This window comes from Phaseolus vulgaris, chromosome 1 (genome assembly GCF_000499845.2).
Source record: "Phaseolus vulgaris cultivar G19833 chromosome 1, P. vulgaris v2.0, whole genome shotgun sequence".
In the NCBI taxonomy this organism is placed as follows: Eukaryota; Viridiplantae; Streptophyta; class Magnoliopsida; order Fabales; family Fabaceae; genus Phaseolus; species Phaseolus vulgaris.
Window position 1 is genome coordinate 14,767,113 of NC_023759.2, and position 14,973 is coordinate 14,782,085.

Here is a 14,973-nt window from a genome sequence, read left to right on the forward strand (position 1 = left end):
TCATATAAAATGGATAAATGAGTACAAGGGTTCTCATGATCCATTCTTGTGAACCGACGGTTACTAATTGATCCTGCCTGTTGACCAGAACGCTGGAAACTGCCTCGTCAAAGGATCGACGTGCGCACCGCTTCACACCTCCGTTCCTCTTCGAGATCCACCTCAAGAACCTGCAAAGAAACAGAGCGGCGCCGCTGCGGCCGATCGCACTCCAACGCCCAAGTCAGTGACCGAATCACCAAATACTAAGAGAACAAGAACCGTGCAAATCCTCTCTCACAGTCAGCTCTATAACTCGCAAGCGTAAAGAGTATAATCTGAACGTGCGTACCTTAGAAAGTTCGTTGAGAACTCTTATATACCTGGTTACTTTCTCTCTCCTGGCAGTTACAGACTTGGACACGTGGCTCGTATCCAACTGTACACGTGCCATCATCTGGAGCCTCCTTGACTTGGGCGCTGCTTCTACTCTTGTTTTACTAAGTTACCTATGCATGGTACTGCCCAGTACATAGCCAACTTGGGAGTGCGATCTCTACTGGAACTGGCGAGTTAGGATGCCTTCATACACCTTCCCTGTGGTCTCGCCGGCCGCCTTCATAATCTGCTTCTCCTTCATCTTCGGCGATGTGCTTTCTCTGGCGATCTCCAACCGCTTGGTCGCCTGAGTTTACATCTGGCGACTTCATCTTTAACCCGGTGATCGCCTATTCTGGTATGCTGGAGATCGGAACACGCCAACTTAATAACTGGCGACTTCACGAGCCCCCCAACTTCCTTCCCTTCTGCCAACCTGGCGCCTTGCCAACACGCCTATACTGTAGCGGGATGCCACGTCATCACTTCCGACTACCAGGGCGGTACACAAGCCCCCCAGTCTTTAAGCGAAGACTTGTCTAGCGAAAAGACTGAAAGAGTCACGTCAACACCGGTCTACGTGGCACTGACGCAGAATTCTAAGCGGTTGTACTCTCTGCTGCTCTGACGCTCCACCAAACCCCTCATCCATCACTCGACACGTGGCTTCATCAACGGTTACCTTCAGTTACCGTTTGCGCTTCCCAAACCCATTTTCGAAAAAACTCTTAAGCCCATTTTCACCCTACTGTTCCATCACTCTTCTTCGTGTTCTCAAACGCTCTAACCTTCTCTTGCAAAAACTCTCTCTCAGCGCTCTTCAACATCCTGAACCATCATCAACCTTCATCGTCTTCCTGATTATCGAAAGGTACCTACTTTCCTTCTTCTGCTGGTTTTCCTTGCATTTTAACCGATTCGCATCATCCTGTAACTGCCTGGTGCATACGCTGTGGGTTGCTTTTTCCATTTCTCCTTCTACGTAACTTAGGGCTTCGTCAATCATCGCAACGAACCTACGTTCGTTCGTTTTACACCTTCCTTCCATGATCGAGTCAGCCTCTGTAGCCCCTGATCATTTTTCCTTTTCTTCTTCCTTTGCAGCTGCAACAATGACTTGCACAAAGATCACCCTGAATCCTCCTCCTTCATCAAGAAACCCCCCTTCTCAAGCACACGACCCACCACGAGTTCGTGGCGCTTCATCTTCCCAGGCTGAGAGGCCTGCGTCTTCCCGCCCTAACCTGGCCCAGGCGACTCCACCTATCGCCGGAGGAGCCCCCGTTCCCTTGCCAGACTTCAAAACCTTGTATCCCTGGGCCAACTCGACCCTTCTGAGGGAGACATCTTCTGTGAACACTGCGGGAGCAGTTTTGCGGCTGACTAAGGGGGATGAGCTTCATCAATCATTTCATAAGGAGCACGACGAAAAGATGATGGTGCTGCCTTGCCCCCCCGATCTTCCTGTTTGTGTCGATGACAAGGTGAGTGCCGACGGGCCCTTCTGCTTCGTCTACACGACCTTATTCAAGAAGGTGAAGCTCAAGTTCCCTTTCACCCGATTCGAGAGGGAACTCCTTACCGAGCTCAACATTGCCGCCGCCCAGCTTCACCCTAACAGCTGGGCGTTTGTTCGAGCTTTTCAAGTTATGTGCGACCACCTGGGGCTGCCCGCATCCGTGGACGTATTCCTATTTCTCTTCGAAGCCAAGCACCCAGGAGACTGCCTGTGGGTTAGTTTGAACGCGATTGCTGGGAGGTCCATCTTTGCTATCTTCCAGCAATCTTATAAAGATTGGAAAGGGAAATTCGTCCAAGTGCGCCCTAACGACAAGGACGCCTCCCTACTCGACGGCTTCCCTTTGTACTGGGTGGACAAAGGGAAGAAAGAGTCCAAGAGCTGCTTCAGGAGACCCAGAAGTCCTGACAGCATGGGAGCGTTGGACCGAGACCTCTGCCTTTTCTGGAAAAGGGTCGCGGATGCCAACATCACCTTCCTTACCACCACCCTGATCTGCTTCGAATTCTACGAGGACCAACTCGAAATTCGAATAGGTTAGAACATTTAAACTGTTGTTTCAATATTGCTTCTATTTGACTGTTTCTGGGCGTCTTGTGCGTTATGCGCAAGACTTTGGTTTTACTTTTCCTGCACCGATTACCTGCTATGCTGCATACTGCCTTGTGCACTTATTTTCTCCTTGAGTTAACCCATGCATTTTCGTTTCATGCAGATAACATGTTGGGCAAAGGTATGCTTGCTGAACTGAGGGCGCTCGCCCGAACCCACGGGTTGGCGACGGGTTCTCAAACGGTGCCCAACTCGGTGGTGGAGACAGCCATCGTCCACGGGCGATCGCCACCTAAGGAACCTGCCAAACGCAAGAAACTGGTCCTTAAGAGGCCCAAGAGGAAGGCTCCCCAGATAGTCCAAGAGGATGAGGAAGAAGATGACGAGGTCACCGAGGATGGCCTCGTTACAAAGAGGAAGAGGGTGGCACCTTCTTCACCACCTGCACCACCCCCTCTTCCCTCGTCAACGCCACCATCCACACCTGCTCCTCCTCCATCATCGCCACCCCCACAAGCTCCTGTTTCACCAGTCCAAGCTATCCCGCTAGCCACTGCGCTGCCTGCGGTTGAGGCCCAAGAGCCAAACTTCATGGAGGACCCCCCGAGCGCCTCCACGCCACATGCATCAGCGGGAGGGGGTCCCCCTTCAAACGCCTCAGCCGCAGAGGATGCTCCAATCGGGGATGAGGTCGCTCATACCTCACCGATTTTGATCACCGAATCCCCGATTCCGTCACCACGCCAACAAGCGCCCACTGAAGAACCTGCTAAGGAAGGTGGCGACGAGAACCCACAACAGGCCCCCACAGCGCCTCTGGTGCCTCTACAAGCAGCAAACCTCCCCCTTGAGGTCACGAGGATGTGGGAGCCTCTATCTGCTAAGCTAAAGACGATAGCAGAAGATATCCCAGCCATCATCACCAGAGCTGTGGAAAGCTCTACCAGGAGGCTCCAAGACGACCTCTTCAACCTCAAGACCGAGAACAGCACCATGAGGGTTGAGGTGGAGAAGTTGTCTTTCAGCTTGACGCTGGCGGAGATTGAACACTCCCGAGTGGAGGACGCAATGAACACCGAGCTCAGGTTGGCGCGCAAAGAGGCCACCGATCTCCGCCACAAAGTGCAACAGCTTGCTCAAGAAAAGATCGAACTAGAGAGCAAGATTGTGCCTTACCGCATCAAGGTGGCTGACCTGGAGGCTCTCATGAAGGCCGACGCCGTCAAGGTGCAAAAACTAGAGAAAAGGTCAGCCGACCGAGAGACCCTCCTTGGGCAGGTGGAAAAGGCAAGGGACAACGCCATAGCTGATCTCGCCAAAGCCAACGAAGAGAAGGGAAAGGTAACTGCCGAATTGGCCCAAGTGCAAGCGGAATCCAAGAAGGTTGCTGAAGACCTTCTCCAGGCTCAAGAGACCAACGAACAACTCAAGAAGCAGGTCGAAGAGCTGGAGCACCAGAACAAGGAGCTGAAAGAGCAAACTGAAGATCTCAAGAAGCGGATTGAGGAACTTCAGAAGCAAATTGAAGAACTCAAGCTAAACTCTGCTCAAATTCTGGCCGCTGGATTCGAAGCTGCACGGGAACAATTTGCTTGCTTGTTCCCCGACCTGGATCTCAGCATGGTGTCGCTGGATAATGAAGTGGTGGATGGAAAAGTGGTGCCCGCCGAGGACTGATTAATTTAATTCATCCATCGCTTTCATACTCTCCCTTGCATTATAACTTGTAATAGACTTTATGTCTTTTTGTATATATGTTTTGAACTGTTATTCACTGTTAATGACAAAGTCTACATTTTTTTCCTCCTTTGACTCTTTCAATCGCTTCAACTTCCCTTGCGTGTTTAATCTCAAAGAAATGTCTTAGCAAAACCGTAGGCACAATCTTTGACTTAACTGCTTCGAACCACTTCAACCTTTAAGCAACAATCACTTTATCGATTCGTAAACTTAAGGCAATTAACCTTATCGTAAAAACATTCCTTAAGCAACAAACTTTGACTCAGCTGCTGGTTTAAACACTGCTTCACCCGATCTGCTCCACCAAAACGGGTCCTTTAACATTCTCGCCATTGTTTGAACTTTTCCTGGTCACCAGAAACTCTTGGCGATCAGCTTCTCTCTGGCTTCACGCCTTGGCCCTTGCTCTTTGATCTGGGGGTAGAGATGCCTTTCGGATCCTTCTCTGCCTCCTTGTGCTTCAGAGCGAGACCGGGTGGCTAGGCGTTCTCTTCGAACCTACCTTAGCCACCTTCAGAACTTCTTCCACCCTCTACACCGTACCTGAACTCGTTCGAGACGAGAAGGATTTTATCTTGCCTGAACTCGCTCATAGGCGAGAAGGTCTTTAACTCGCCTGAACTCGCTCACAGGCGAGAAGGTCTTTTACTCGCCTGAACACGCTCACAGGCGAGAAGGTCTTTAAATCGTGCCTCTACATTGCCCCAAGGGTTACATCTTCTCGCCCCCAGAAACACTGAGGACTTTTACTTGCCTCTACATTGCCCCAGGGGTTACATCTTCTCGCCCCCAGAAGCACTGAGGACTTTTTCTTGCCTCTACATTGCCCCAGGGGTTACATCTTCTCGCCCCCAGAAACACTGAGGACTTTTACTTGCCTCTACATTGCCCCAGGGGTTACATCTTCTCGCCCCCAGAAAGGACTTTTCGTTCTTTCTCGCCTGCACTCGCTCGACGGCGAGGAGGTCTTTTACATGCCTCAGGACGCGCGCGGGCGTTGAGGTCTTTTAACTGGTGCCTCCGACGCCGAAAAACGATGAGGACTTAAAAAACTTTAACTGATGCCTCCAATCGCCGAAAAACGATGAGGACTTAAAAACTTTAACTGATGCCTCCAATCGCCGAAAAACGATGAGGACTTAAAAACTTTAACTGATGCCTCCAATCGCCGAAAAACGATGAGGACTTAAAGACTTTTTAGAAAGCATGCAAAATCTTTTTAACTCGCCTTAAGTCACGTATAAGTGACAAGGTCTTCTTCAAAACTTTTCTGGAAAACAGCAAGCATGCAATCTGAAAACGCCTTATACTTCGTAAACTCTTCTTTTATTGGGTGGCCTCATTAAAAACCCTCCTTAGGGAAAAAAGAGTGCCCCCTCCAAACTGTTTTATCAGAAACATCGTAAATAACTTTTGTGTTCGTCTTTACTTACAAAAGTTCTCAACTGTAATACAACTTCAAGTGTGTGGCGTTCCAAGTGCGAGGGATCGCCCCCCCTTCCAGTGTCTCTAAGCGGTAGGCGTCGTTCCCGAGCGCCTCGGTTATTCTGAACGGTCCCGTCCACTTAGGCGACAACTTATTCTCCATCTCGTACTGGTGGGCTTTTCTCATCACCAGGTCGCCTTCTCTAAATTGTCTTGGCATCACCTTCGAGTTGTACCTTCGTTCAATCCTTCTCTTCACCGCCTCAACTTTCAGTCTCGCCCCTTCCCTGACCTCGTCCAGTAGATCCAGGTTCAGCCTTCTCTCTTCATTCGAGTCTTCCTCTACAAAGTTCTGGAATCTCGGCGAGCTCTCCTGGATCTCTACTGGAATCATCGCATCACACCCATAGACTAGGCTGAACGGGGTCTCATGGGTTCCTGACTGCTCGGTGGTGTGGTATGCCCAGACTATGCGGGGCACCTCCTCAGCCCAGCTTCCCTTGGCTTTTTCTAGCCTTCTCTTCAAACCTCTCAACAACACCCGATTAGCTGACTCCACCTGGCCATTTGTCTGAGGGTGCTCGACGGATGCAAACACTTGTTGAATTCCCACCCCTTCGCAGAGCTTCTTCAACAAGTGGCTTGCAAACTGAGTCCCATTATCCGACACCAGGCGCTTAGGCACTCCAAACCGGCACACGATGTTCTTCCACACGAAACCTTCGATCTTGTGTGCGGTGATCTAGGCCACTGGTTCTGCTTCGATCCACTTGGTGAAATATTCAATCGCCACCACCAAGTACTTCATCTGCCTGATCGCCAGCGGGAAAGGTCCCAGGATGTCGATTCCCCAGGTATGAAACGGCCAAGGGCTATAAATCGACTTCAACTCCTCGGGAGGCGCCTTATGCCAATCGGCGTGCTGCTGGCATTGCTTGCAACATTGGGCATACTTCTTGCAATCTTCTCTCATGGATGGCCAGTAGTATCCTGCACGGAGAGTCCTCGCGGCCAGAGCTCGACCCCCGACGTGGCTTCCGCATATACCTTCGTGGAGCTCCGCCATGATTCTCGTGCACTTCTCGCCATGTATACATTCCAGAAGCGGGTGAGTTAACCCAAACCTGTACAGATCGCCATCAATCAGGGTGTACTTGCTAGAATTCTTCTTTACCTTCCTAGCCTCAGTCGGATCCAGCGGGAGAAGGCCATCCGCCAGGCACCGCTTGTACTGGGTTATCCAAGTGTCTGGCTCATGGGTAGCGCAGACCTGCATCACGTTCACCTTCTCTCCCCGGCAAGCTCTAATTCTCGGTGATCTCAGAGTTTCTTGCGTCAGGGACTTATGGCTTCTCGCGGCTTTCTCCGTCGACCTGCTGATCTGAAGGACCAGGTGATCTTCCACAAATGCTCTCGGCGTCTTCAGAGTTTCTTGAATCACCGTCATCTGCCTACCCCCCTTGCCCGAGCTGGCGAGCTTAGCTAGCAAGTCAGCTCGGGCATTCTGCTCTCTGGGCACATGCACTACTTCAAAAGAGGCAAAAGAACTCTTCAACTCCTGCACATATTCCAGATAGGCCGCCATTTGTGGATCTTTAGCCTGGAACTCGCCTGTTACTTGCCCTGTGACTAGCAGCGAGTCACTCTTAGCCATCAGCACCCTAGCTCCCATCTCTTTGGCCAGCAAAATTCCGGCGATCAGCGCCTCATACTCCGCTTGATTGTTACTGGCTTTGAAGGCAAACCTCAGAGATTGCTCGATCAGCACGCCGTTGGGTCCTTCCAATATGACTCCAGCACCGCTGCCCTGCTGGTTCGACGATCCATCCACCGAAAGTACCCAACGGAAATCGTCCCCTTCAACTCGCGTTGCCTCAGATGAGAGCTCGACCACGAAATCTGCAAAGATTTGCCCCTTAATCGGGCCTCGGGGCTCATATTTGATATCAAACTCTGACAATTCTACTGCCCACTTCACCATCCTTCCTGCAACGTCAGGCTTCTTCAAGACCTTCTGGATGGGCATGTCAGTCATCACCAGTATTGTGAAGCTATGGAAGTAGTGGCGCAACCTCCTCGCCGAAAATACCACAGCCAGCGCAGCCTTCTCCAGGGCCTGATATCTCATTTCGGGGCCCTACAACACCTTGCTCACAAAATAGATAGGCTTCTGAGCCTGATCTTGATCCTGGGCGAGCACCGCACTCACCGCTCTCTCAGTTACAGCGAAATACAACCTGAGAGGGGTTCCCACCAGCGGTTTGCACAGAACCGGCGGGCTCGCCAAATACTCCTTCAGCTTGACGAAAGCTTCCTCGCACTCTTTCGTCCAAACAAACTTATTGTTGCGCCTCAGGCACTGAAAATAGGGATGGCCCTTCTCCCCGCTAGCGGACACGAAGCGGGACAGGGCTGCCATCCGACCTGTTAGCTGTTGAACCTCCTTCACCGTAGCTGGGCTCCTCATCGCCAGGATGGCGGCACACTTGTCAGGGTTGGCCTCTATGCCTCTTTCAGTCAAGAGGAAACCCAAAAACTTCCCAGCTTCCACGGCGAAAATACATTTCTCTGGATTCAGCTTCAATCTGAACTTGGCGATCGTCGTGAACAATTCCTCCAAGTCGGCAACGTGCTTGCTCTTTTCCGGCGAGGTCACGACCATGTCATCGACGTACGCTTGCACGTTCCTTCCCAGCATCGGTGCAAGTACTCGATCCATCAGCCTCTGGTACGTGGCCCCCGCGTTCTTCAGCCCAAACGGCATCACCTTGTAGCAGTAGCACGACCTCTCCGTCATGAAGGTTGTTTTCTCTTCGTCCATGGGATGCATCTTAATCTGATTGTACCCCGAGAAGGCATCCAGGAAGCTCAACAGCTTACACCCCGCAGCACTATCCACCAGGGCGTCTATGCTTGGTAAAGGATACGAATCCTTTGGGCAAGCTTTGTTCAGGTCGGTGAAATCGACGCACATGCGCCATTTCCCGTTACTCTTTTTTACCAGCACGACATTCGCCAGCCATTCAGGGTACTGGACCTCCCTGATGTGGCCTGCAGCGAGGAGCTTCTGAGTTTCATCTCTAATCGCCTGCCTCCTTTCTTCGTTGAACTTTCTTCTTCTTTGTCGCACTGGTCTCACCAAGCTGTCCATCGCCAGATGATGGCACAGGAAGTCGGGATCAATCCTGGGCATGTCCGAAGCGGATCATGCAAACGCGTCCAGATGCCGCTCAATCACCTTGGCGATCTGGTCCTGGAGCTCGACCTCCAGAGATCTTCCCAACTTGAAGATTTTTCCCCCGATCTCTTTCTCGAGCCACTGCTCGACAGGCTTTGGCCTAGATTCTCGGGCGATCACCGCCCTGGCGATTCCCTGTTCTCTCGCTTCCTCAGGGCGATTCCGCGCCTCCTCCTCCTCCAGGCCAGCGTTTCCCTCCACTAGCTCAGCGTCCACCATCTCCACGTCCCTTCCGGCGGTCTCGTCCGTTACCGTTGATCTGGGCTTCACACCGGGAGGTGGGGTGGTTGTTACATAACTCACTGATCTCTTGTTTTTCAGGCTATTCTCATAGCACTTTTTCGCTTCTTTCTGATCAGACTTGATCTTGATCACCACCCCCTCCATAGACGGCAACTTTACCTTCATGTGCCGAGTCGACGGAATGGCGCCTATCCTGTTAAGCGTGGGCCTTCCCAACAGGATGTTGTATGCCGAAGGAGCGTTTACGATGAGGTACTTGATTTTCTCCGTCCTCGAACCAGCCTCATCTGTAAACGTGGTTCTCAACTCAATGTACCCCCTGACCTCCACCTGGTCACCAGCGAACCCATATAAGCACCCTCCATAGGGCCTTAGCTGGTCAAGGGGCAACTCCAGCTGCGTGAAAGTCGGCCAGAACATCACGTTTGCCGAACTTCCTTGGTCCACCAGAACTCTGTGGACCTTCCTTCCCGCCGTAACCAACGAAATGACTATGGGATCGTTGTCATGAGGTACAACGTCCCGAAGATCCTGCTTGGTGAACGTAATGTCCACTTCCGGCGAGTGATCTTCAAACATATCCACTGTCATCACCGACCGCGCGTACTTCTTCCTCTGCGACGCGGTGCATCCACCACCTGAGAAGCCTCCTGCGATGGTGTGGATTTCCCCGTGGATAGGCATTTCGTGTTGCTGGGCTTCTCCACTTGCTGGCTGGGAACTCGACGCTCCCCCCATCCTCCTATCCAGCAGATAGTCATTTAGGAATCCGCTCTTAACCAGATCATCGAGCTGATACCCTAAGGACAAACACGAGTCCAAAGTGTGGCCAAAGCCCTGGTGAAACTCACACCAGGCATCTGCCTTTGGTCCCAGCACCTTGTCGCCCACCTTCTCAGGCGCTTTCAACCTGGCAGATATGTTGGGAATGGCGATCAGGTCCGCTAATCCCATAACAAACTTGTGCTTAGGCGGGCGATTGTATTCCCGGCGTGCTGGTTGCTGGCGCCCCTGGCTCCTCCCCTTGTTTCTCCTATCGTAAGGATGGCGAGTCCTCTGGTCCTTCCTGGCCGCTGCCGCTGTTTCCAGCACCCTTTGCGGCTGGATTCTGGTCTGGGCGCGTGGCCTAGCGGGAGCCACGCTCCCTCTCTTCTCAGCGACCTCACTTTCGTCGGCGATGTGAGCCACCGCAAGTCGCCTGACCTCAGCAAACGTTGCAGGGTGAGCCCTGATCAAGGCCTCGCAGAATGGTCCCGGCAGCACGCCCTTCTTGAATGCATAGACCAGCATTTCTTCATCTTTAGCCGGCGATCTGACCATCTGCGCTCCATAGCGATTTAAGTAGTCTCTGAGGGACTCTCCCTGGTACTGCCTTATATCAAACAGATCATAAGACACCCTGGGCGGTGCCTTGTTCACGATGTATTGCTCAACGAAAACCTTCGAAAACTGCTGAAAACTGGTTATGTGACCGTTAGGTAGGCTCACAAACCACTCCAACGCCGTTCCCTGGAGCGTGCTTACAAACATCTTGCAATACATGGCGTCTGACCCTCCCGACAGCATCATCTGCGTATGGAACGTGGTCAGATGGGCCTCTGGATCCTCCACGCCGGTAAAGACAGCCTTGACAGGGACCACGCTCGTAGGAATGGGCGTGTCGGTAATCGCCTGAACAAAAGGCATAGGGAAAACGTGAGGTGGCGATGACGGCGCCACCTCTTCAGCAGAAGAACGCCCTTGCTGCTCCTGAAGAGCTTGACGCAGCTCCTCAGTCACCTTGCTGAGCTCCTCATTCCTGGCACGAGAGGCGACCAGGTCCTCATGCATTCTCGCCTGCTCTATGCCTGAGGCTTCCACAGTTGCCTGCAACGAACGCATCATCTCTGCCATCTGCGCCATGGTCATGGCAGCGGCGCCTTCGGCAGCGACGGGCGCAACTGGACTTGAGCGATTGCTTCTCATTTTTCTCATGAAACTCAGCGAATCACAGAATGCAGCGGACAACACTTACTTCAGCGACGATTGAGTCAGCGATCAATCGGAAAAACTGTGCGAAACTCCGGGGGAAAACTCAAGAACACCGCAAACCTTCAAAGAAACTTGTAACTTCACCAGCAACCACCGATCTTCCCGCGGACAACCGAACGGACGAAAGAACTCAACTCCACCGAACAAATCGCGCGAAAACAGCAGGAAACCTCACTTCACCGATCGAAAACCCAAACGAACGGTGTAAAACGCGAATTCACCGAACAAATCTCAAGCAAACAGCGAACGATGGTTGCACCAGCACACAACCACGCAGAAAACTTCGAAAACCTCCAAGAACTCACGCTGTGGATGGGAGCAAGTTTTACACGGCCCCACGGTGGGCGCCTGATGATCCTGCCTGTTGACCAGAACGCTGGAAACTGCCTCGTCAAAGGATCGACGTGCGCACCGCTTCACACCTCCGTTCCTCTTCAAGATCCACCTCAAGAACCTGCAAAGAAACAGAGCGGCGTCGCTGCGGCCGATCGCACTCCAACGCCCAAGTCAGTGACCGAATCACCAAATACTAAGAGAACAAGAACCGTGCAAATCCTCTCTCACAGTCAGCTCTATAACTCGCAAGCGTAAAGAGTATAATCTGAACGTGCGTACCTTAGAAAGTTCGTTGAGAACTCTTATATACCTGGTTACTTTCTCTCTCCTGGCAGTTACAGACTTGGACACGTGGCTCGTATCCAACTGTACACGTGCCATCATCTGGAGCCTCCTTGACTTGGGCGCTGCTTCTACTCTTGTTTTACTAAGTTACCTATGCATGGTACTGCCCAGTACATAGCCAACTTGGGAGTGCGATCTCTACTGGAACTGACGAGTTAGGGTGCCTTCATACACCTTCCCTGTGGTCTCGCCGGCCGCCTTCATAATCTGCTTCTCCTTCATCTTCGGCGATGTGCTTTCTCTGGCGATCTCCAACCGCTTGGTCGCCTGAGTTTACATCTGGCGACTTCATCTTTAACCCGGTGATCGCCTATTCTGGTATGCTGGAGATCGGAACACGCCAACTTAATAACTGGCGACTTCACGAGCCCCCCGACTTCCTTCCCTTCTGCCAACCTGGCGCCTTGCCAACACGCCTATACTGTAGCGGGATGCCACGTCATCACTTCCGACTACCAGGGCGGTACACTAATTAAGCTAAAAAATGTTGGCTTCATTTCTAATGATCATGTTTTGGCAAACATAACTATGCTTGAAAAATATATTGGTCCTTGTTGAACAACATAGTCTCTCAAAGTTTTCCTTGTAGGAGTAACAATTCTTTGTCCATCATTGTTTCTGTCATCAACCATCTTTTCAACTTGGGTTATGTGAGATTCAATCCTTTTTCTAAATCTCTTTAGTTTTGTTTAAGTTTTCTTCTTTTAGATCTCAAGAGTCTTTCAATGTCCTACTTAACAAAAATATCTTTTGAAGAGAACTTGCCTCTTGTTAGAATGCAAGTGCAACCACAAAGAGATTTCTTTTTCAAAATAAAAAACAAAGTAAAAAACTAAAAAGAGTTAGTGGGTTAGAAAAGTTAGTCTAATATAAACAAAGTCAAATCTTAATTTATAGTTAAAAGTTAGCTATTCACAAAATTTACAATGTGTAATTCTTCAAAATGAAAGATAAAATCACTTGATATTCAATTAATTCCTCGACAATGATGCAGAAAACTTGACGACGGATTGTTTAAGTCCTGTTTCCTTTCACTTAACAAGCGGGGCAGGTCAACTGTAGTACACTTGAGGTTTGTCAAATTTATAGAGAACTAATGTTACCATAGTAGGATTAACTTTTAAGATTAAGTGATACTAAGATTGAAGATGGTTTCTATATATAATGTTTATAAATAACTTAAATATTAATAATAATAATAATAATACTAAATATTTAGATCTAGATGTGAAGTTTAGAAAAATCACTGAAGCAAGGAATTAACAATATAACATAGATGTTGAGATTAAAATAACTTTAAGGATTTCCTTTGTTACTATTATTCTTAAATGCAATGTTTATTCAAAACTTCTTGTTCCTTATGGCCAAACCAAGTTGATTCCTCGCACAAGGTTATCTAGAAAGTAAGTAATTATTATGGCTCACTTATGCATTAAGATGGAGCAATTCACCATAGTCTCATCTCCGCGCTCTGTGACCATTGAATCCTATGATTGGCTGAATAGGGTTCAGATACATGAACTTGCCTTCCCAACCTTATTCATGCTCTATAGACAATCAATGGTCGTTCCTCACCATTGAGCATTGAGCATACTACCCACGAAATTCGAATTTCAAATAGAAACATGCATCTATTGTGTTAACAAATTTTATGTATGTATCATGTTTGTGAAACACTTTTAACAAATTTTTTTTATTTTCAGTTCTCGCCGGCTGACTTGGATCGGACCTCAGTGGTGGATTCCGGGCTGACTTTCTTTTTTGTTGTTGCTGCTTTGAGATGCTAATAATTCATAGTGAGGGGAGCTCCACCTGTTGACAAGACTCTGATGATCAAGTCAGTGAGAGCATATAACTATGAGTAAGGGTGGTCATGGATTGGATTTTAGGTAATCCAATCCAAATCCAAATATTTGGATTAGATTTATAATTCAAATCCATATTTTTAATAAAAACAATTTGGATATCCAAATCCACATATTTGGATTGGATTTTAAGTAAAAATCCATATTTTTATAAAAAAAAATTGTATTTTAAATAAAAAATCATGTTTTCTTAAAAAATTAACATAATATTAATATAATAATATATATCAAAAAGTTAGAATATTATATAAATATTAAGAAAATATAATAAAGTTATAATTTAATAAAACTAAAAAAAAATTAAAGATAACATAATATATACATTTTAACATTAAAATATATCTACCTATAATACTTTAATTAAACTTTAAAAATATTATATCCATTTATTATGTACAAAATATTGGAACAAATAAAATTATAAAGAAAATGTATAAAACTTGATTGCATAATAATGTAATGTGTGTGTGAAACACTAACTAAAATTAAAAAAGTGAATAAGAGGTGGAACCAAGAGGTGCAGGAGATTGAGAGAGAGAGAGGTGGAACCAAGAGAGAGAAACTAAAATTTTAAAAAGTGAATAAGAGGTGCTGGAGAGAGAGAAAAAACCACAAATGAGAGAAAGTATAGAAAGATGGTTTGGATAGAACAGAGAATTTGGATTGGAAATCTGGATTTTCTAATTTTTAAGATCCTTATAAACAAAATGAATATTTGCTCTAAAAATATAATAAAATATGGATCAAACTAAAAACTGGATTTAAATAAATGGATTAGTGTAGTGCAGAGATGGAGCAATTTGACAAAAGTGGATTTTTTGCCCAACCCTAACTATGAGTATCTGAATATAGAGTATCTGTATGGGTGTAGTATCCTAGATTGAACTTACCTTTGCTTAGGGTCTCGAGACCCTTTTATAATTTTTGTAGATCTCCCTTCAGGAGTTTAACAAACATAAAGATATTCTATTAATATATCCCTTTATTTTATGAGTACAGACAAAAGATTATCTCTAATTGTTTATTTTCATTGAAGTTTACAGTAATATATGTGATTAACTAATTTGGCTATTCTTTATGTTATTTTTATTTTACTTATCTTTTTAATATGAGTTGTTAGTTGTTTAGACCGACCTTTCAACGTATTATTGAACTTACTATTTATCTTGAACCAACCTAAATATTTTCGCTGTATTCACTTAACCAGCCAAGATAACACACTTGAGTGCTTAAGTCAAGCTCAAGCACATCCAACCAATACATTTTCTTTTGTAGGATAGTGACACGACAAAAATTATCATTTGTAAAGATTAATAATAATA